This window comes from Pristiophorus japonicus, chromosome 7 (assembly GCF_044704955.1).
Source record: "Pristiophorus japonicus isolate sPriJap1 chromosome 7, sPriJap1.hap1, whole genome shotgun sequence".
NCBI lineage: Eukaryota > Metazoa > Chordata > Chondrichthyes > Pristiophoridae > Pristiophorus > Pristiophorus japonicus.
This window is the reverse complement of record NC_091983.1, coordinates 229076654-229083766: the sequence shown is the minus strand read 5'-3', so window position 1 is coordinate 229083766 and position 7113 is coordinate 229076654. Positions and strand designations below refer to the sequence as shown.

At 48.8% G+C, this 7113-nt stretch overlaps 1 pseudogene; it reads left to right on the top strand.

Annotated features, from left to right (window-relative positions):
* The first annotated feature begins 1218 nt into the window (after positions 1-1218).
* LOC139267581 (U2 spliceosomal RNA) lies at positions 1219-1452 on the top strand (annotated as a pseudogene).
* Positions 1453-7113: the final 5661 nt, after the last annotated feature.

The window sequence follows — 7113 nt, the reverse complement described above, 5'->3', positions numbered from 1 at the left end:
CCAGCATCCCTTGGGAGCACTGTATATAAGCAGGCCTCCCATGCTGTTCCAACACTCTGAAGTTAGAATAAAGAGACTTTGGTCACACTTACTCACGTCGACAGTACTCAATCACATTACTCTATTCTGGACATAACAATCTCAACCCACTGAAATTGGCTTTCTTCCAATTAAGTATTTTTACTCCAGATTGCTCCCTATCTAAACCTTATGATACTATGATCACTGTTCCCTATATCCTCCCCTACTGCCACTTGCTCTACTTGACCCACCTCATTCCCAGAACCAGATCCAGCAATGTCTCCTTCCTCATTGGGCCAGAAACGTACTGTTCAAGAAAGTTCTCCTGAACACACTTCAGAAATTCTTCGCCCTCTCTGCCCTTTACACTATTACTATCCCACCTATATTAGGATAGTTGAAGTCCCCTACTATCAGTACTCTATAGTTCTTGCACCTCTCTGTAATTTCCCTGCAGATTTGCTGCTCTATATCCTTCCCACTAGTTGGTGACTTATAGAATACACCTAGTAGTTTAATGGCACCTCGATTGTTTCTCAACTCTAACCAAATAGATTCTGTCCTTGACCCCTTCAAGACATCCTCTCTTCCAGCACTGTAATAATCTCCTTAATCAATACTGCCACCCCACCTCCTTTCTTTCCTTCCCTTTCTTTCCTGAACACCTTATTTCCAGGAATATTTAATACCCAATCCAGCCCTTTATTGAGCCAGATCTCTGTTATCGCCACAACATCATATTCCCATCTGTCTATTTGTGCTTGCAGCTCACCAACGTCATTTACCACACTTCATGCATTCACACACATGCACTGTAAACCGCTCTTACACCTTCTTGTGTTCTTTCTTAGTCTGACCCTACCGAATATCGTACTATTTCTTACTCTAGTGCTATCTGTCTCCCCAATCCTTCGTGCACCTTGTTTCTCCTTTCTAATATAAGAAATAGGAGCAGGAGTAGGCCACTGGCCCCTCTTGCCTGCTCCGCCATTTAATAAGATCATGGCTGATCTGATCTTGGAATTAGCTCCACTTCCCTGCCCACTCCCCATAACCCTTCACTCCCTTGTCGTTCAAAATCTGTCTCTCTCCACCTTTAATATATTCAATGACCCGGCCTCCATGACTAATGATACATCCTGTTGCCCATCCCCAGCCTAATTAGTTGAAACCCTCCCCAACAGCGCTAGCAACCTGCCCCCTTCTCGGCCTTTTGGCTAAGATCATGCGTAACTGACCTGACAGGGGAGTAACCATGACCAGAAAGTGGTTCTCCCTGGATCAGGAAGGTGGTTCTCCTATGCTTTTTGGAAATAGGAGGTGGGTGGGGGGCTTGCCCCGTCCACCTCCATGGAGATGGGTGGGGGACGTCGCATTCAACTCCATGCACGAACCTGGTATTGCAGTACTTCCAGGAACGGTGCAGCCTTGGCTCTAGGCCTTTTGGCTAAGAGCAAAATCATTGGCGCAGAGTGATCTTTGTTTGGGCGTATGGTGACCTTTGGCGTTTATGATCTGACAAGTTGATCTGACAAAGAATTGGAAAGATTGGCAATGAATAAAACATTAAAAAAAAATTTTTACAATTAAACACCAACCTTTTAATTCAATGTAAACTGCGCTGTAGGAGCAGTGACTGATGTTGCTGGGATGCTGAGATCAGGGCAGTCATTTCATTCATTGACATTCTCTGCAATTGTGGAGAAAATCGATGGTTTGTTCCTGACACCCACAGCAGGACAGAGACAGAGGGCAGGCAGGAGGGAGAACCATTTCATTCATTCTCTGCATGTGGGCGTCGCTGGCAAGGCCGGCATTTATTGCCCATCCCAAGTCGCTCTTGAGAAGGTGGTGGTGAACCTTCTTAAACCACTGCGGTCCGTGTGGTGAAGGTTCTCTCACAGGGCTGTGAGGGAGGGAGTGTTTGAAGGGAAAAAGCCTTAGCGAGTTGCTGCAGTGCGTTTGTAGATGGTACACTCTGCAACCATGGTGCGCCGGTGGTGGAAATAGTGAGTTTGGCACTAATTAGATATCAGCCATGGCTCAGTGGGCAGCACCCTCGCCTCTGAGTCAGAAGGTCGTGGGTTAAAGTCCCACTCCAGATCCCATAATTAATGCTGACACTCCCAGTGCAATACTCCCAGCTGCACTATAGGAGGGTCAGTACTGAGGGAGTGCTGGATTCATAAGGGCAGTATTAAGGGAGCGCTGCACTGTCGGAGGGGCAGTACTAAGGGAGTGCTCGATTCAGCAGGGCAGTACTGCGGGAGCACTGCACTGTCAGAGGGGCAGTACCGAGGGAGAGCTGCACTGTCAGAGGAGCAGTACTGAAGGAGAGCTGCACTGTTGGAGGGGCAGTACTTAGGGAGCATTGTACTGTTGGAGGGGCAGTACTGAGGGAACGCTGCACTGTTGGAGAGGCAGTTTTGAGAGAATACTGAGAGGTGCCGTCATTGAGATAAGATGTTAAACCGAGGTCCCATCTGTCTTTTCAGTTAAATGTATAAGATCTCACTGCATTCTTGATGAAGATCTTAAAGTGTGCAGATTGGCTGCCACGTTTCCTACATTACAACAGTGACTACACTTCAAAAATACTTCATTGTCTGTGAGGCACTTTTGGACGTCCTGAGGTGGTGAAAGGCGCTATAGAAATGCAAGTCCTTTCTTTCTTTACTGTCTGTGGCCCAGAGCTGGAGGGTTTCAGACCTGGTTCTCGTTCAGAGTGAAACGACTGCCTTTGTTCCCTGGGGACAGACAATAAATGACGGCAGATTTCAGATTCCGCTCTGCCCCCGAGTCTCGGCCTCAGCTGATGTTTCCCGTCGCGTTTCTCAATTCTCCTACTTTTTATTTTGATCGATCGGGCTGTCCATCGAGGATCGAATTCCATCGAGCTTTACTCATTTATCTCGCCCTGTTTACAGATTGGCCTTTATTGCAAGGGGGATGGAGTATAAAAGCAGAGATATCCTGCTACAACTATACAGGGTATTGGTGAGGTCACACCTGGAGTACTGCGTATAGTTTTGGTCTCCGTATTTAAGGAAGGATATACTTGCGTTGGAGGCAGTTCAGAGAAGGTTCACTAGGTTGATTCCGGAGATGAGGGGGTTCATTTATGAAGATAGGTTGAGTAGGTCAGGACTATGCTCATTGGAGTTCAGAAGAATGAGAGGTGATCTTAGCGAAACATATAAGATAATGAGGGGGCTCGACAAGGTGGATGCAGTGAGGATGTTTCCACTCATAGGGAAACTAAAACTAGGAGGCATATTTTCAGAATAAGGGGCCGCCCATTTAAAACTGAGATGAGGAGAAATTTCTTCTCTCAGAGGGTTGTAAATCTGTGGAATTCTCTGCCCCAGAGAGCAGTAGAGGCTGAATCATTGAATATATTTAAGGTTGAGATAGACAGATTTTTGACGATAAGGGAATAAAGGGTTATGGGGAGCGGGCAGGGAAGTGAGCTGAGTCCATGATCAATTCAGTCATGATCTTATTAAATGGCGGAGCAGGATCGAGGGGCCAAATGGTCTATTCCTGCTCCTATTTCTTTTGTTCTTATGTTCTTAGTGTAGTGCTGTAAATCATGTGAAATGAGCAGAGCTGGGAGTTGGGGAATTGGGACTAATATCACACGGAGTGATTCAGGGAAATCACGGTGTGTGTAGTGGGAAATCAACAGACAATCATCGTTAATTCATTCTCAGGATGTGGATGTCGCTGGCCAGGCTGGCATTACTGCCCATCCCTAGTTACATAGCAACAGGAGGAGGCCACTCAGCCCCTCGAGCCTGTTTCACCATACTCTCCATGTAACCCGTGCTGTACCTGCCCTGGGAGTGTTTGATGGGACAGTGTAGAGGAAGTTTTACTCTGTATCTGTACTGTACTTTCCCTGGGAGTATTTGATGGGACAGTGTAGAGAGAGTTTTACTCTGTATCTATTCGTACTGTACTTTCCCTGGGAGTGTTTGATGGGACAGTGTAGAATGAGCTTTATTCTGTATCTAACCCGTGCTGTACCTGCCCTGTGAGTGTTTAATGGGACAGTGTAGAGGGAACTTTACTCTGTATCTAACCCGTGCTGTACCTGCCCTGGGAGTGTTTAATGGGACAGTGTGGAGGGAACTTTACTCTGTATCTAACCCGTGCTGTACCTGCCCTGGGAATGTTTGATGCCGACACTGGGTAATGAAATGGGGATATGTTTCTGTCCCAGCACCAACATCCTTCAACCTTCAGGAACATAAAATGAATGAAAAAAACTCCAGATTCTCATGTGATAAAAATGCAATGTGACTTTATTCAGTCCCAGACCATAAATAATTCATTCCTTTATCAGCAAATATTCATTGCTTGAGAGCTTGGCTTGTGACTGGAGCTCCGCAGATTGATGGTAACCTGGTTACTCTCGATCACTGACTGCAGATTGATGGTAACCTGGTTACTCTCGATCACTGACTGCAGAATGGAACTGTCACTGTAAGTGTTTAATCCTCTCACACTGCATTCTCCTGTGGGACACAGCCCAGTATCCCGGCACAGTCCCCCATTCCCCTGTGGGACACAGCCCAGTATCCCAGCACAGTCTCCCATTCCTCTGTGGGACACAGCCCAGTATCCCAGCACAGTCCCCCATTCCCCTGTGGGACACAGCCCAGTATCCCAGCACAGTCTCCCATTCCCCTGTGGGTCACAGCCCAGTATCCCAGCACAGTCTCCTAGTCCCCTGTGGGACACAGCCCAGTATCCCAGCAAGTTCACCATTCCTCTGTGGGTCACAGCCCAGTATCTCAGCACAGTCCCCCATTCCCCTGTGGGACACAGCCCAGTATCCCAGCACAGTCCCACATTCCCCTGGAAGGTGCACGGCTGCACATGCACGGTATTTTGAAAAGGTCGCGCGACCCGGAATTTTTTTCACAGGTAACATGGAGGAGGTTACAGAGAAAGGGAGGGGTGTAGGGCTGGATGGGGTTACAGAGATAGGGAGGGGTGTATGATGGGAGTGGTTACAGAGATAGGGAGGGGTGTAGGACTGGATGGGGTTACAGAGATAGGGAGGGGTGTATGATGGGAGTGGTTACAGAGATAGGGAGGGGTGTCGGGCTGGAGAGGGTTACAGAGATTGGGAGGGGCGTGGCCCTGGAAGGATGAGAATTGTAAAATCGAGGCGTTGCATAGATCCCAGTTTTATTTCAGTGACAGCAGAGTATGGAATTTTGAAGCTCTGTTTATATTTGGATCGATTTCTTTGTCCTCAAATATCTTTTGAATCTAATCTAAGGATCAGTTTACCGAAGTCTCTCTAAATACCAATAAATCGCGAGCTATTGCTTGTGTTGTCCTGGGGTTTATCAAACGGACACATTGATTGTTGTACATTGTTCCTTGGGGGAACAGTGTGGAGCAGAGTTTGGGAGAGAATTCCTTTCACCGTATCTAACCGCACGGCCGAGGGTCTGATCGAGTCGATGGTCCAGCCAGCGATCCGAAGCAGCTCGATCTGGGTGTGTGGCGACGCTCTGATCCGGATTGACGGGCTGAGGAGTTGCCGCTGCAACAATTGACATGCCTGAAGGACAGAAGTTTATTCGGCGAGTCTCTGAGGCTTCGGAGCGGGAAATCTGCGGATGGTCCCAGATCAGGAGGGGTGGGTAATGGTTCAGAAGGTCCAAGGGCCCGGCACAGGGACATTATGGGATGGGGAATGGCTGGACAGGGGCAGAGAGATATGGGATGGGGAATGGGCTGAACAGGGGCAGAGGTATATTATGGGATGGGGAATGGGCTGGACAGGGACAGATGGATATTATAGGATGGGGAGTGGGCTGGACAGGGGCAGAGGTATATTATGGGATGGGGAGTGGACTGGACAGGGACAGTGGGATATTATGGGATGGGGAATGGGCTGGACAGGGACAGAGGGATATTATGGGATTGGGAATGGGCTGGACAGGGACAGAGGGATATTATGGGATGGGGATTGGGCCGGACAGAGGCAGGGGGATATTATGGGATGGGGAATGGGTTGGACAGGGGCAGAGATATATTATGGGATGGGGAATGGGCTGGACAGGGACAGAGGGATATTATGGGATGGGGAATGGGCTGGACAGGGACAGAGGGATATTATGGGATGGGGAATGGGCCGAACAGGGGCAGGGGGATATTATGGGATGGGGAATGGGCTGGACAGGGATATTATGGGATGGGGAATGGGCTGGACAGGTATATTATGAGATGGGGAATGGGCTGGACAGGGGCAGAGAGATATTATGGGATGGGGAATGGGCTGGACAGGGACAGCTCCCTGTCAGCTCCCCTCCCCCATATTATTAAATCTCTCATTACCGCATTTCATGTGGATTTTTATATTTAAATAACAGCAGAACACTTTTCCCAGCTCACAACCGAGCTGAATATCCGATTCGTTTTGATTGGGGCAGCCAAGTAATTGGACAGTGGAACTTGGCGGGCTTTAGGACCGCGCGGAATGCTGAGCTGGGGCGACGTTCCCAGTCTGAGCCCCTGGATTGAGATTTCAGTTTTCTCTCTCTGTGAGTCTCGGGATCGCGATTTCTCTCTCTCTCTCGTTTTCTTTCCCCTTTTCTCTTTCTCTGTTTCTCTCTCTCTCAGTCAAATTTTCTCTTTCGATTTCTCACTCCCTTACCTCACTTCGGTGTCTTTCTCTTTTGTTCCCATCCCTCTCTCCCCACTCCCGCTCTTTCTCCATCTCTCGCTCCTTCAATATCCCTCTCCCTCAATCTCTCTACTCTCTCTCCCTTTCTCACTCTCTTTCTCCCTCATCCTCTTTCCCTCCCCTCTCCCTTTCTCTCTCTCTCCCTCTCCCCTCTCCATCAATCTCCCTCTCTCCCTTTCCTCTCCCTCTCTCCCTCTCCCTCAATCTCTCCTCTCTCTTTCCCTCCCTCTCTCGCTCCCTCTCCCTCCCGCTCTCTCCCTCCCTCTCGCTCAATCTCTCCTCTCTCTCTCTTTCCCTCTCTCTCTCTCTCTCAATCTCTCCCTCTCCCTCAATCTCTCCTCTCTCTTTCCCTCCCTCTCTCGCTCCCTCTCCCTCCCTCCCTC